We start from the raw sequence: 15000 nt of genomic DNA, 5'->3' as shown, positions 1-15000 counted from the left end.
GCGCATACACCCACACACGCACACACATACATACGTACATGGACGTGTACATGAATACAAAAGTGCGCGCACACGTATATATACTTACACATGCATACATGCATGTTCACATATACATACTGATGTACATATGTATATACATATGGATATACATACACATAAATACACACATACACATGCTTCCACAAATATATATATATGACGTGTACATTGATACAAACTTACATATATGTATAAACATATACATACATACCTGCATACATACATACATACATGCATTTACATACACATGTGCACAAACAGACACATACACACACACATACATCCGCACAGTACCACACATACACACACACGTTAGACAAAAATAATCTACAATATAGATGGTCAGAGAAAATCTACCTAAGCGCAGCAGCAATCTCCATCTACGTCCATTATCAATATATACGTACACGCCAAATCATTGAAACTTATTTTTCCATTTTCAGTCAGCATCAAAATGTTGAACTACGTACCTTCCATACCTGTTGGTTCTTTTCCCTTTATATTCTCCTGCGTCTGGTGATTTTATTAAAATTCAAAATACTATTTTTTTTATTGTATGCATATTTTCTTTAAAATTAATTTAATATTTCTTTTTTCCGACACCACCTTTCTCCCAACTTCTCTATGAGGGAGTTCACACGGTTCGTCGAACGCGGTTCGACAGACACGTGTTTAAAGTGATGTGTGAACGTGTGAACGGGGTATTTTGGGTTTAACCAACGTGTTCGACAACCAAATAACCCATTCACACGTTCACACATCACTTTAGACCATGTAAACCCCCTATATCACAACTCACCACAACCTCCTCCTCCCCCCTACACCTCACCCATTTGCGATTATTGCGATTTTTTTAATTTAATTTATTCTGGTTATCGAAATTTAATTCTATTCTTTTAAAGGGAATATCACATTGGGTTTCCATCGAATTCACAAACGTCAATCGTTGAGAGTTCGTTTGAGTAAAAATGACTTCAGTTACAGATTTCTAAATTTCGATTCTCCAAATATCAAAATACCTTTCTGTTATATATAGTCAAACTAAATGATGAACTAAGATATTGGAAACCTATACAAATGTTAGACATAATGTCGAAATGTTTTTAGAGAAGTCTAGATTTCTTTAAGCGAAGTCATTTATTAATTATTGAAATTGAGGTTGGAGGTAGAATGTCGAGGGAAAAGTAACCCAGTGTGAACTCCTCCCGTCTTCCTCTCCTTCCTTTTCTCTGACTATTCATTTGGGTTTGATTAAAATTCGATCAATTTGTTTGCGAATCGGGACTAATCCTTTCGCAAGTTGCGAATACCGATTCGCAAAAAAAAAAAAAAAATCAGTTAAGAAATCGCTGTTGATATGTTCGCAAACAGTTTCTATTTCGCAAATCGCAATTATTTTGTTCGTAGTTCTATATCAATCTGTTCGTAAATCGCAATAAAAAATGTTTGCAAATAAAATTTAATCCGATTGAGATTCACAATTCTATTCGTTTGCGAACTGCGGTAAATCAGTTTGCGAATCACGACTGATTCGTTTGTGAATCTTTATCAATCCATTCATAAATCGCAACAATTACGTTTGCGAATCTTTATCAATCCATTCATAAATCGCAACAGCTCCGTTTGCGAATCTTTATCAATCCATTCATACATCACAACAGGTCTGTTTGCGAGTTGCGATTAATCTGTTCTCAAATCTTGATTAATCCTGCACAGAAAGGTTTTGCTCGAAACCTAAAAATGTTTCAGTATAAACTCAACCACGTTTATATATATACATATGTGTATATATATATATATATATTATATATATATATATATATATTATATATATATATATATATATATATATATATATATATATATATATGAGTATGTATGTATTTATACTAGATATCAAATACCTTCTACCCTTTACGCTCTCTCTCTCTCTCTCTCTCTCTCTCTCTCTCTATTTCTTGACCTTCTCCCTCTTCTTCTCCTTCCCTTCTTCATCACTGACCCTCCTTCCTTTAACCTCTCTTTCTCTTCCCCCCTCCCCTCTGCCCTTCCCCCCCTCTTCTTCCTCCTCCGCTCCATAACGCGTAATGGTGTCATCAGAGGGAGGGGGTGAGGAGGAGGGAGGGGGAGGGTGGGAAGATGGAGGAAGGAAGGGGAAGGGGCGAGGGGGGGAAGGGGGAACAGGAAGGAGGAGGTGGGAAATGAGAAAAGGGGGGGAAGGAGGGAGGTAGAAGGGGAGAAGGGGGAATGGGAAGGGAAGGAGGGGGAAGGGAAGGAGGGGGAAGGGATAGAGGGATGGGAGATGGGGAGAAGGGGAAGAGGAAAACGAAAGATTAAGGGAATAGGAAAAAGAAATAAGGAGGGACATGGGGAGAGGGGGGATGAGGGATGGGGAGGGGTTGGAGAGAGGTGGCAGGGGAGAAGGGGAGTGGAAAAAGGATGGGTAATGGTAGGGGAAGGGGGAGAGGAGGGGGAGGGAAGGGAGGAGAGGGGAGGGGAGGACAGGAAAGGGGAGGGGAGGGTGAGGGTAAGGATGAGGGTGATGAGGGGAGACGTAGAGGGGAAAAGGGTAGAGAGGGAGAGGGGGGAAGGGGAAATGGGGAGGGGGAGGGGGAAGGGGAGAGGGGGAGAGGGGAAGAGGGGGAAAGGGGGAGGTTGTCTAAGAGCTTCTTAGGTCATGATAGGGTCATCTTCCTCGACCTTGGTTGACCGTGGTATACATGGATTTTGTTTTGTTTTGTTTTATTTTGTTTTGTTTCATTTCATTCAATTTCATATATTCTATTCTATTCTCCTTTGTTTTCTTCTTTTTTTTTTTTTTTTACTTTATTCTTTTTATCTAAATCTATTAAATTTTGTTCTATTCTCTACTATTTTATCTTTTGTTTCTTTTCTTTATTTTATTCTGATTTATCTAATTCAATTTTCATGATTTTTAATAAAGCTACCATATGTATTTGTGTGAATGCAAGCGTGTGTGTATGTAATTTACATGTGTGTGTGTGTGTGTGTGTGTGTGTGTATGTGTGTGTATGTGTGTATGCGTGTGTGCATATGTGTGTGTTCATGTGTATACAAATATTCATATGTGCGTGTATGTGCGTGTGTACATGAATGTCTGTGTAATTGTGTGCATATGAGTGAGTGTGCACGTCTTGTGTGTGTGTGTGTGTGTGTGTGTGTGTGTGTGTGTGTGTGTGTGTGTGTGTGTGTGTGTGTGTGTGTGTGTGTGTGTGTGTGTGTGTGTGTAAGTGTATGTACGTACGCACATGCTTACACGTTCGCATCATAACCAAATACCTCGCGTATCCCCAATTACCCGATTACTCGAAGTATTACCCGAAGTATTTGACAAGGGAACCGAAACTCCCGGTTCCATTTCCGGATATAATGGAGCGGGTAGAGTGCGGGTTGCTCACTTTGTCTGCCAGAAACTCCCTCCTGGAATCACCACCAGAAAGAGTTTCGCTGATTACGTCATTACATTCTCCTCCACCTCCCCTCCCGTCCCCTCCCTTCTCTTCCTCTCTCTTCCTTTCCCTTCCTTTGCATCCCTTTCCCTTCCCTTCCCTTCCCTCTCCTCCCTTCTTGTGCCTTCCCCTCCCTTCTCTTCTCTTCCCTTCCGATTTCCTACTCTTCTCTTTTCGTCCCCTCTCCCTTCTATTTCCTTCCCTTCCCCTCCCCTCTCTTCCCTTCCCTTCCCCTTCCTTCTCTTTTCTACCCTTACCTTCTCTTCCCCTCCCCTCTCTTCCTCTTCCTTCTCTTCTCATCCCTCCCCTTCCACTCCCTTCCCCTCTCTTTCCTTCCCTTACCATCCCCTCCTCTCTCCTCTCTTCCCTTCCCTCCCCTTCTCTGACCTAACCGTTGACCCTCTTCCCCCTTGTCATCAGTATACTTTGTTCATCTTCATCGTTTCCCCCCCCCCCGTGTTAACGCAAAGGGATTACGAAAATTCCTGTGATTACAACCTCAGTACTTGCGGGTTTCGGTGGCCGGGGTGTAATGTTAGTGAAAGTGGTATTGGGGCGGTCACGCACAATAAGCGTAATAACTTCTGTTTAATCCTGTGTTTAATCTTCCCATGATTAAAGGCATTATTCTGATTCATGTCACAAGATTCTATTCACCTAAATAAGCAAAAATATTATTAAAATATCTTATATAACACTTTCATTTTATTCAATAACTTTCACTTTCATCATGGCTACCGTCAGATGATTTTATTCAGTTTTTGGGAACCCCTTTTACAATCGTGGAGTCGATAAAAAGAAAAATACTTTAAATTTGATCATGACTGCCGTCAGGTGATTTTATTTAATTTTTGGGAGCCCCTAATTCAATCATGGAGTCGATAAAAAAAACAACAACTAATATCTGTCATTAATTACTGACAGCTATTTATTCCCAAAGTACCCATGCTGGACAATATGCTGGCAGATTGATGGCTCTTCATCAAATCCCGATGTACAGTACTTTGTACATTAGTACATTTGTACTACAAGGACGCCGAGGGCCTTGGCGTGATGGACGTACATGCCTCAATCTCCTCACTATGAAAGTTTTTGATGGTTATATTATGATATATATATATATATCATTACCCAACCCTATCGATCCTCTGTACGATTATAGTTCATGGCCAAATCATGATCGTCAAACTACTATCTAATTTTTTTTTTTTTTTTTTTTTTACTTCGAAATACAAATTACGAGGATGATCATTCTAATCGAACCTGTCAACGCGTTTACTAGGTATGATGTGTGTTACCCACTTTTGGCTGTGATAGGCGGATAATTAGTCGTACCGAACAAAACGTAGTTTTAGTCTGAAGTTCTTAAGGTAGTAAGGGCTTCTTAGGTATTGGAATGTTTTGTCGGAAGGCATTCAAGAGTAGTTTTAAGGTAGTGAGACCTCTATGGATATTGGAATGTCCTGTCTAAGGATGGAAAAGATATTCATGTGTAACTATTAGTCATTGAGGCCATTTTTGACATTAGAATATCTTGTTTAAGTGTACAAAGAGCAATTATGTGTACCTCTTTGTCAGTCAGACCTTTGTAGACATTAGACTGTCCTGCCTGAGTGTAGATAGGAGAGTCATGCGTTGCTCTTAGGCAATGAGGCCTCTTTCGACATTAGAATGTCCTGTTGTAATGTGGGAAGGACAGTCAAGAGTAGATCTTGGACAGTAAGACCTCTTCGGACATTAGAATGTTCTGTTTAATTGTGGAAAAGGTATTCAGGAGTAGCTCTTCACACACTGAAGCTTCTTTCGACATTAGAATGTACTGTCTAAATATGGGAAGGAGAGTCAAGGGTAGATCTTAGGCAGTAAGACATCTTTGGACAATACAGTGTTCTATCTGCTAAAGGGAAGGTCATTCAAGTGTAGTTCTTAATACATTGAAACCTCTTTCTACATTAGAATATCATGTCTGAGAATAGGAAGAGCAGTCAAGTGTATCCCTTAGGTAGTGAGGTCACATTGGACATTGAAATGTCCTGTCTGACTTTGGAGAATATAGCCATAAGTCTCAGGACGTAAATAAAATAGAGAGTACAAGCTTACAATAAAGATATATCAGTCGTAAGTGCTTGCAACTGTACCGCGTTTTCCCTCCGCCCGTGTCGTCCAATTTTTCATAATTTTTGGAGTGAAAGGAGCAAATAGAATAGCGTGTTCCACGTCGAAACATTGTGGAAAAAGGTGAAGCTTTATGGGAAAATGTCCACTCAAGGGAGAAATCTCTCTCAGCTTTATTAAGAATGAAAACGTACTGAAAGCGATTAAATGTTTTCTACTATGGGTACATAGGTACATGTATATGTACGCGTACAAAATTGTACATCTACATCAGTTCATAGGTACATACTAATGGAAGTACAGTAAAATATATGTATCCGTGTATACACAAACACACACAAACACACACACACACACACACACACACACACACACACACACACACACACACATATGTGTGTATGTATGATGCGTGTGAGCATGTGTGTATATGCATTTACTTGTATATATATGTACAGGTAAATGAGATTATACCAGTAAAAATTCACATATGGACATGACCTCATGTATACATATATATATATATATATATATATATATATATATATATATATACTGTATATATATATGTATATATATATATATATATATATATTTATATACATATATATATATATATACATGCATACATATATACGAGTTGGTTACGTCACTCTCCATTCATACGTATCGGCTAGGTTCAAGTTCTCAGCTGGACATTGTCTCAGTTTCCGAATAAGCTTCCATCGGGTTATATATTCCTGTTAATCTTGATCGCGTTTGGAAGGAAATAAAATGGAAATAAGTTATACGGTTGATAAGATGAAAATCTGAGTACTGGGGACCATTAAGTATCTGTTTATAAAATCCCACTTGTGTATATACTACCAGCGGCTAATCATTACGGGATAGGTTGAGTATTTAGTTCGTGTATACGTAACTCCAGCATATATATATATTTAAGAAATTATGTTTAACTTATATCCCTCTTCATGGTTATGTTGGTTAAGTCACTGCCCATTTGTTACATATCGGCTAGGTTTGAGTCCTTAGCCCGACAACGTCTCAGTTTCCGAATATGTTTCCATCAAGCTACATACACCTGTTAGTCTTGATTGTGTTTGCAAGGAATTAAAACGGAACTAAATTAATGTGATTGATAAGATGAATTTATATGAATATATATATATATATATATATATATATATATATATATATATATATATATATATATACACATATACTGTGACATTTTTTATTTCTTCCCATGAGCTCTCGATTATCATTGCAGGCAATGTGAAAAGCAGGTTAAGAAATACATTTCAAATTAAAACGAGATCAACGTCATTTAATAGATTAAACCCAAATAACTTTAATGATTAACATCAACAACTTCTGCTTCGTGTTTTATTGACAAGAAACCCGCTGCCCCACAATTTCCAGCAACGGTCTTTGTACATCACCATAGATAGATATCTCTGGGGTGAAAAGTTAACTGGTGCTATTGACTGCATTAATCTGGGACAGTTTTTTTTTTTTTTTTTTTTTTGTCACTAGATATAGGTGATCAGTCACCGGTTGCAAATTGTTCTTGTGTGAAAAAAAATCTGTTCGGGAACGGAATCACTCTGGGGGCAGTTTTATATGTCCCTATATGCATGTGATCAGTCACCGGTTGTAAAAAAAAAAAAAAATCTGTCCGGGAACCGAATACCAGCCTCTCGGATCTACACCTCCCTCCACCCCGATATCTGTGACGGAATTAAATATTCACAAGTACTTTTCACTGGGTCTATACATAAATAGCTCAATACAATTCTGACAAAATTAATTGAATACACAAATTACATGAAGAAATCAACAACTAGGTTAATGTACTTAAGTGCACCAATGCATATTGAATCAGCATCTTTGACAGTTGCCTCATTATAGTAATACTGACATTCAGTAACTTGACTCTCTTCATAGATATGAAACGAATAATGTAGAAGAGGTATACATCTGGGACAAAGAATTTCCTAATAAAGAGATAATTTTGGTGTATTAAAACAGATACGGTGTGTGTGTGTATTTGTATGTGTATGTGTGTATATGCTTCTATGTATGAGTGTGCTTATGTGTGTATGCATGTGTGCGCGCGCGCGCGTGTGTCTGTATGTGTGTGGGTATGTGTGTGTGTATGTGTGTGTGGGTATGTGTGTGTGTGTGTGTGTGTGTGTGTGTGTGTGTGTGTGTGTGTGTGTGTGTGTGTGTGTGTGCGTGTGTTTGTGTGTGGGGGACATGTGTGCACGTGTGTGTGTGTGTGTGTGTGTGCGCGTATGTGTGTGTGTGTGTGTGCGCGTATGTGTGTGTGTGTGCGTGTGCGTGTGTAGGTGTGTGTGGGGATTTGTGTGTGTGTGTGTTTGTGTGTGTTCTGTGTGTGTGTGTGTGTTTGTGTGTGTTCTGTGTGTAACGTGTTAACAATGATTTATAACAATGACAAATCGTTCGGTTCCGACAAAAGGCGTTTCTGTCCACAACGATGTTGGATAAAAACATATATAGATAAATAGGAAAATAAATAAATAAATGAATAAATTAGTATATAATAAATAGAGAAATGGGTAAATAAATAAATGTATAAAAATAAATAATGAAATAAATAAAGATAAAAAGTAAATAAACAGATAAATAAATAAACAAATAAAAAACAGATAAACACATATATAAATCCATACATAAATAGATGGCTAAAATAAATAATCAAATAAATAAAAAAGTAACTAAATAAATGAATAAATAAATAATCAGGCAGATAAATATATAAATAAATGATAAATAAGAGAATAAATTAATAAGTAAATATACAAATGAATAAATAGAAAAATAAGTAAATAAATATAGACAAATGAATAAATAAACAAATAAATTAACTATAAAATAAACATATAACTGAATTTATATATAATTAAAAGATATTTCATTATACTCGATTGCACAGGCCTGGAAATTTGTCTTTTACATTGAACACCGTCGGTAGAAACTGTTTCCACTTCTACGTCAAATCAACACACGAATTTCTTTATGTAATTTTCTCTCCTCCGGCTTCTATTTGGCCTAAATATGTTATCGATTGTCGTCTGGTTTGTCCAAATCTCCTCGTTGATTTGAGCGATAATTAGCTATTCCGTACAGGTTAGTATCATAACCGAACCTGGAAACATTAGATTCAATTCCACAGTCAGTGTCATTGATGTAAGCCGTCAACAGATTTCGGCCCTGGAAGGGAACCATGAAGAACTCCACTCGTAACATCTATCCAGCTTGAATGCTCATTCCTCTGAACAATTCGCTATTCACGTGTGCTAAACCAGTTTCTCACCCAACCTTCCAGGTTAACTTATTCATTTGATTGCAGCGAGTTTAGTTATTTATTTTTCGTGTAGGGCAATATCGAAAGCTTTTCCTAAGCCTAGAGATATCAAATCTACATTACTCCATTTGACGGGGCTTTACTCGTAGTCTTTTGTGTAGGACATTATCAGTGGCTTTCTCAAGTCCAAACACATTAAATCTACGCTACTCCCTTTGACGTCGTTTCACTGTGCATGAACATGACCATTCAACGATATGCAATTTTGTCTGTAAATAAATAAAAATATCGGATCAATCTGTACATATATCCTGAATAATAGGACGCATAGCGTGAGATTATACAAACCAACAGATATATATCATGTATGTCATACTTCATCATATCTAGAACGGGGATAAAAGCTAGGCATAATACCCAATATTATACCACAATATACATTCATTCCTCATCTGTCATCGCCATTCATGGGATTTTTCTTTTTAATGTTCAAGTATTTACGCTTCCACATATATATATGAATGAGATTATACTACAGCAAATGAAGCTAACCGCATCCACAGTGAAAATCTGGGTACGTAATATTTATACAATTATAACATCTATACCTACATATACATATATAGATACACATATACATATGCATATACATAAACATATACATATATACATATGCATATACATATGTATATAATATATATATATATATATTACATATATATATACATATATATATATATATATACATAATATATATATATATATATATATTATATATACATACATATACATATAAATATACATACATACTCACACAAATATTATATATATATATATATATTATATAGATATATATATATATATATATATATATATATATATATGTACCTGAAGTAAAATCGCTAATAACAGCGCATGTCATCACATATATTTTCATATAGTCGTCCCGGGGTTCGAACCTGGACCCTGCTTGACGCCAAGCCAAAGCTCTACCAATTGAGCTAATGGAGCTTCAAAAATCTCCAACTTGAGCTTGGAGCTTCGTGAAGATCAAGTAGGGACGGCAGTTAGTATTCTACTTAGATTTTTTTCGGGAGTTAGATCAACTCCAAGTTGGAGACTTTTGAACCTCCATTGACTTAGTTGGTAGAGCTTTGACCTGGCGTTCACCAGGGTCCTATTTCGAATCCCGGGGCAGCTGACGGAAAGTATATATGTGTATATATATATATATATATATATATATATATATATACATATATATATATATATATATGTATACATATATATATATATATATATATATATAAATACACACTAACCTACATATGTACTTATATATATGTACGTACATATCCACATACATAATTATCTACTGAAATTAAGTCTGTAAAATATATGCGTATGTGTGTGTGTGTGTGTGCGTGTATGTGTGTGTGTGTGTGTGTGTGTGTGTGTGTGTGTGTGTGTGTGTGTGTGTGTACAGTCACACATATATATAAAAAAAATATATATGAACGAAGGAGATAGAGAGAGAGCGAGAGTGAGAGAGAGAGAGAGAGAGAGAGAGAGAGAGAGAGAGAGAGAGAGAGAGAGAGAGAGAGAGAGAGAGAGAGAGAGAGAGAGAGAGAGAGAGAGAGAAGGAGAAAGAAATCATGGATTAAGCTATTGACTATGACAGCCTTTCTTTTCATCTAACGATTAAATTTACAAAACAAATCGGGAGTTTACTTAACTGTATAAAACGAGGTCAAAGGGTTTAACTCTAAGAGCTTTACTTCCTTCTGCCCTGAATTCCTCAAAGGCTTTAAACGGTCTACTGATGACCAAGTTATATTAAGAGATTAAGTTAACTGATAGATCATGAAGGCGGGTTAATGTCCCGAGAGGCGATTAGGTTTAATCTGCTATGACGGGGATTAAAGAAAAATATTATTTTAAGGAAGTCGTACCAGGTCACTTCCTGACCTGATGACCTGTCCTCTGGTTCATATAGAACGAGGTCACCTTGTCTGAAGAGGGCAAGGACCGCTCCCGACCTCCAGTGGCAATGCTTATTCAGTCATATACATGAAATAGCCTGTTTCTAGCCATAACAACATCAACAAGGTCCGTCACATATATTTGTGTTTGTGTGTGTGTGCGTTTGTATGTGTGTGTGTGTGTGTTTGTATGTGTGTGTGTGTGTGTGTGTGTGTTTGTATGTGTGTGTGTTTGTATGTGTGTGTGTGTGTGTGTGTGTGTGTGTGTGTGTGTGTGTGTGTGTGTGTGTGTGTGTGTGTGTGTGTTTGTATGTGTGTGTGTGTGTATGTGTGTCTGCATGTGTGTGTGTGTGTGTATGTGTTGGGAGTAGATATAGGCGTATGTTTGTGTGTGCATGTATTTTACACAATTCTCTGCGAGTGATATGCATTTACTGTATATGTGTACACAGTTACAATATATTCATACACACGAAAAAGCATATATCATAAATTATGTACTCACTGAATTCTTTCATATAAAGATCACGTGACCACATGTACCCCAATTACTAACCCTCCATTAACAATCAAACCCTTATCATACGGGAATCGAACCTCCAAATGCCCGGGGTTCATAAGACTTCATTCCCAGGTTCGAGTCTTCTACGATACGACAATTTGTAAACAGATTTGTTTGCCTAAGCGAGTTGAACGCTGAAACGTCATTAACTAAGCTTTAACTCATCTTTAAAGGTTTAGGGGATTAATTCCAGAATGTTTAAGGAGTAAATGAAGGAAAAACTCGAGACCATCAAGTAGGACTCGAGGGGAGCTAGTTCTCCTTGAGGCCAAGTTCCAGAAGGTCGAACTTTAGTGGACTTGGAGGAGGTACTCTACAGTGCCACTTACGTAAAGAGATCTGAAAAGTGATTGTTTGAATCGGATTTGGTTAAGTTAAACCGCTTCCGTATTGACGGGATAGGGTTTATGCAGTTAGTTTGCGTGTTGAAGACCCGTTAGTGTCACCCCTACGAGCCAGAGTCACGCAATACTTGTGTCTGATTGGTTGATTCGGATTAGGTTTAGTTAACAAATCACTCCTGTATTGGCTGGACAAGTTTCGTGCAATGTTAAGGTAAGGTGGGTTGGGTTGGGTTAGGTTAGGTGAGGTTAGGTTAGCTTAGGTTAGATTAAATTTGGTTAAAATTTGCTTAAGTACGCTACGTCAGGATGGCTAGTTTAGGGTAGGTTAAGATAGGGTTAGTTTATATTAGATCAGACTAGGTTTGGTTTGGTTAGGTTAGGTTAGGTTAGGTTGGGTCAGGTTAGATCAGGCCTTATTAGGTTAGGTTAGGTTAGGTCAGTTGAGATCAGGCTATATTAGATTAGGTTAGGTTAGGGTGGCGCGAAGAGATAAATTTGGTGTATTAAAACAGACACGGTGTTCGTGTGTGTGTGTGTGTGTGTATTTGTATGTGTATGTGTGTGTATGCTTCATCCCAAATCCATCCAAAACCCACTAGAGAACCTCATGGATGAAGAGGGGTCATCCGTCACTCTGCCATAACTCTCGAGTCAAAGAAAACGTAGCGAGACACACGCTCTGTCACTTATATATATATATATATATATATATATATATATATATATATATATATATATATATATATATATATATATATATATATATATATATATATATACACTAGCCAAATTACTCGCGCGTTGCTGCGAGTTCATGAATAATCCCTAACCTAACCATACCCCACCTAATTTTAACCCTTAACCCTAACCATTTTTTTATGACATATAGTTATCCAAGCACCTGGAGTGATAGGGTATCAGAATATATATGGTTATGGAGGTCTATTTCCAAAACCCTAGGAGTTCGTGAAAAAAAAACAGACAGACAAATGATAGTTATCCAAGTACCTTGGGTTACAAGGTTTCAGAATATATATGATTATAGGGGTCCATCTGCAAAATCCTAAGAGGAATTCGTGTATAACCTTTAACCTAACCATTGTAGTAGATTGTTAACACTTCATGGTAAACGGTACTCGGCCGTATGAGAAGAATTGAAACAAACATTGAATATTGTACAACTCGCCCGCCCACTGTAAAATAAAATAAAAATAACCAATATTTTAACATTTGGTAAAATCATACAATCATTTTACATTTACATGCTTTCTCCTTACAAAGGCTATCATAGTTTGTGGCAACATTAATTTCACAAATATAAATAATATTTATGGACACATACAATGGTTTGCTTAATCATAGTAATTTTTGTCACATAAATGCTATGCTTGTTAAGGGGACACTACAGTAGTGGCGTGTTACCACACCATACTCCATCTAACTTTAACCCTTAACCCTAACCAAGATATTTTTAATGAAATATAGTTATCCAAGTACCTGGAGTGACAGAGTATCGGAATATATATGGTTATGGGGGTCTATCTCCAAAACCCCAGGAGTTCGTGAACAAGCAAACAAACAGGCAGACAGACAGAAGCTACTACTTTATAGTAGATACATACTGTACATACATATACATATATATATGATATACATATATGTATACTTAGATATTGTATATCCACTTTATTCAACAATTGCATGTGCCTTTAACAGAAAGGAATTCTGTCGTTCTCAGACTCATGTCCGATGAAATAGGTCACATAATGAAATATAATGAAAACAGAATCCTTTTGGCCTTTAGGTGAGGATTGCGTTTCGCTCGTTTTCATATACTTCGGTCATATCCAGAAATAGATTTATCCTCTTCCATTTAGAGAATTTAAAACGTAGAAGTATGAATAAATCGATAGATTATGAATTAGAAAATAAATAGATAAGTGAATAATATATATATATATATATATATATATATACATGAATAATGAAACAAGTAAATGTGTCAATAAATGAGACAAGTAGATAAATGAATAAATAAATAAGTAAATAAATAAATAAATAAACAAGCAAAATATGAAAACAGATTAGCAAATATCTAATAAATATTCAAGGAAATAAACAAAATAGATACATATATACACAAATGAAAGCACGGATATATATAAAGTGATCAGACGAATAAATACAAGAAAAAATAGAACTACATTAGTGGTACTATTGGGGCTAATGGGGGCTAATTGAGTCCTTGTGTACAATACGTTGTACATTTGCACATTAGTACAAGAACAGTGAGGTCCTCTTCGCGTGGTGGGTGTACACGACTCAAACCCACTGTGAAGGGTTTCGATTATCACGTTATGTAAATAGCCTCTTCATTACGAGTTAAATTCTCGTGCACAGCATCGGTTGCCTAAGGTACGATGATTGATGCATTACAAAACTCACGTAATGAAATATAAAGTCACTGCTGTATTAATCATTCTATTTCACTGAGTAATAATAAACACAGAACACGTGATCAATTCAGTTTACACATTTCGGAGGTCATTCAGCTACAACCACAAAATAAGTGTAATCAAGACACCGACAGATGGATCCTCGTATACCCACTCACTCTCGATGACGTTGGCGTCATCGTATGTAATAGGATAGATAACATCACCCAACTCCATCAATCCTCGACACTCAGTATTGCGTCAACCTATGCTTAACAAAGCACTTAATCACGTGGTAGCTAGGGTAGCGAGTGAGTGCTCTTTGGACATTGTAATGTCCTGTCTGAGTGTGAACAGACAGTATTAAGCCTCATAATGTGAATGAGATACTAGATAAAATAATAAATCAACGCACATAGGTCCATATTACCTATAAATTCTGGTGACTTGTGTAGCTTTGGATTACACATGATATGGACACGAATGTATAAGTGTAGGAAACGTGTGGTAATAGGATCTGAATCCTTATGGTACGAATGGAATTAAATCCTATACCAGGGAAACAACTGGTACTTGATTACTGGTACTTTATGGAACCAGGTCACTGGTACGTATCCTGGTAGTAGTCTTGAGCAAGTTAATCAATTGAGGACCATCTAAGAAAGCTCCTACACTGGTCTCGATGTCAATAATCTGCTCTTTGTCTAAGGGCTCATACA

This window comes from Oratosquilla oratoria, chromosome 36 (assembly GCF_046742065.1).
Source record: "Oratosquilla oratoria isolate Oo_2021 chromosome 36, ASM4674206v1, whole genome shotgun sequence".
Classification (NCBI taxonomy): Eukaryota; Metazoa; Arthropoda; class Malacostraca; order Stomatopoda; family Squillidae; genus Oratosquilla; species Oratosquilla oratoria.
The sequence above is the reverse complement of the archived record's forward strand: the minus strand, read 5'-3'. Positions refer to the sequence as shown.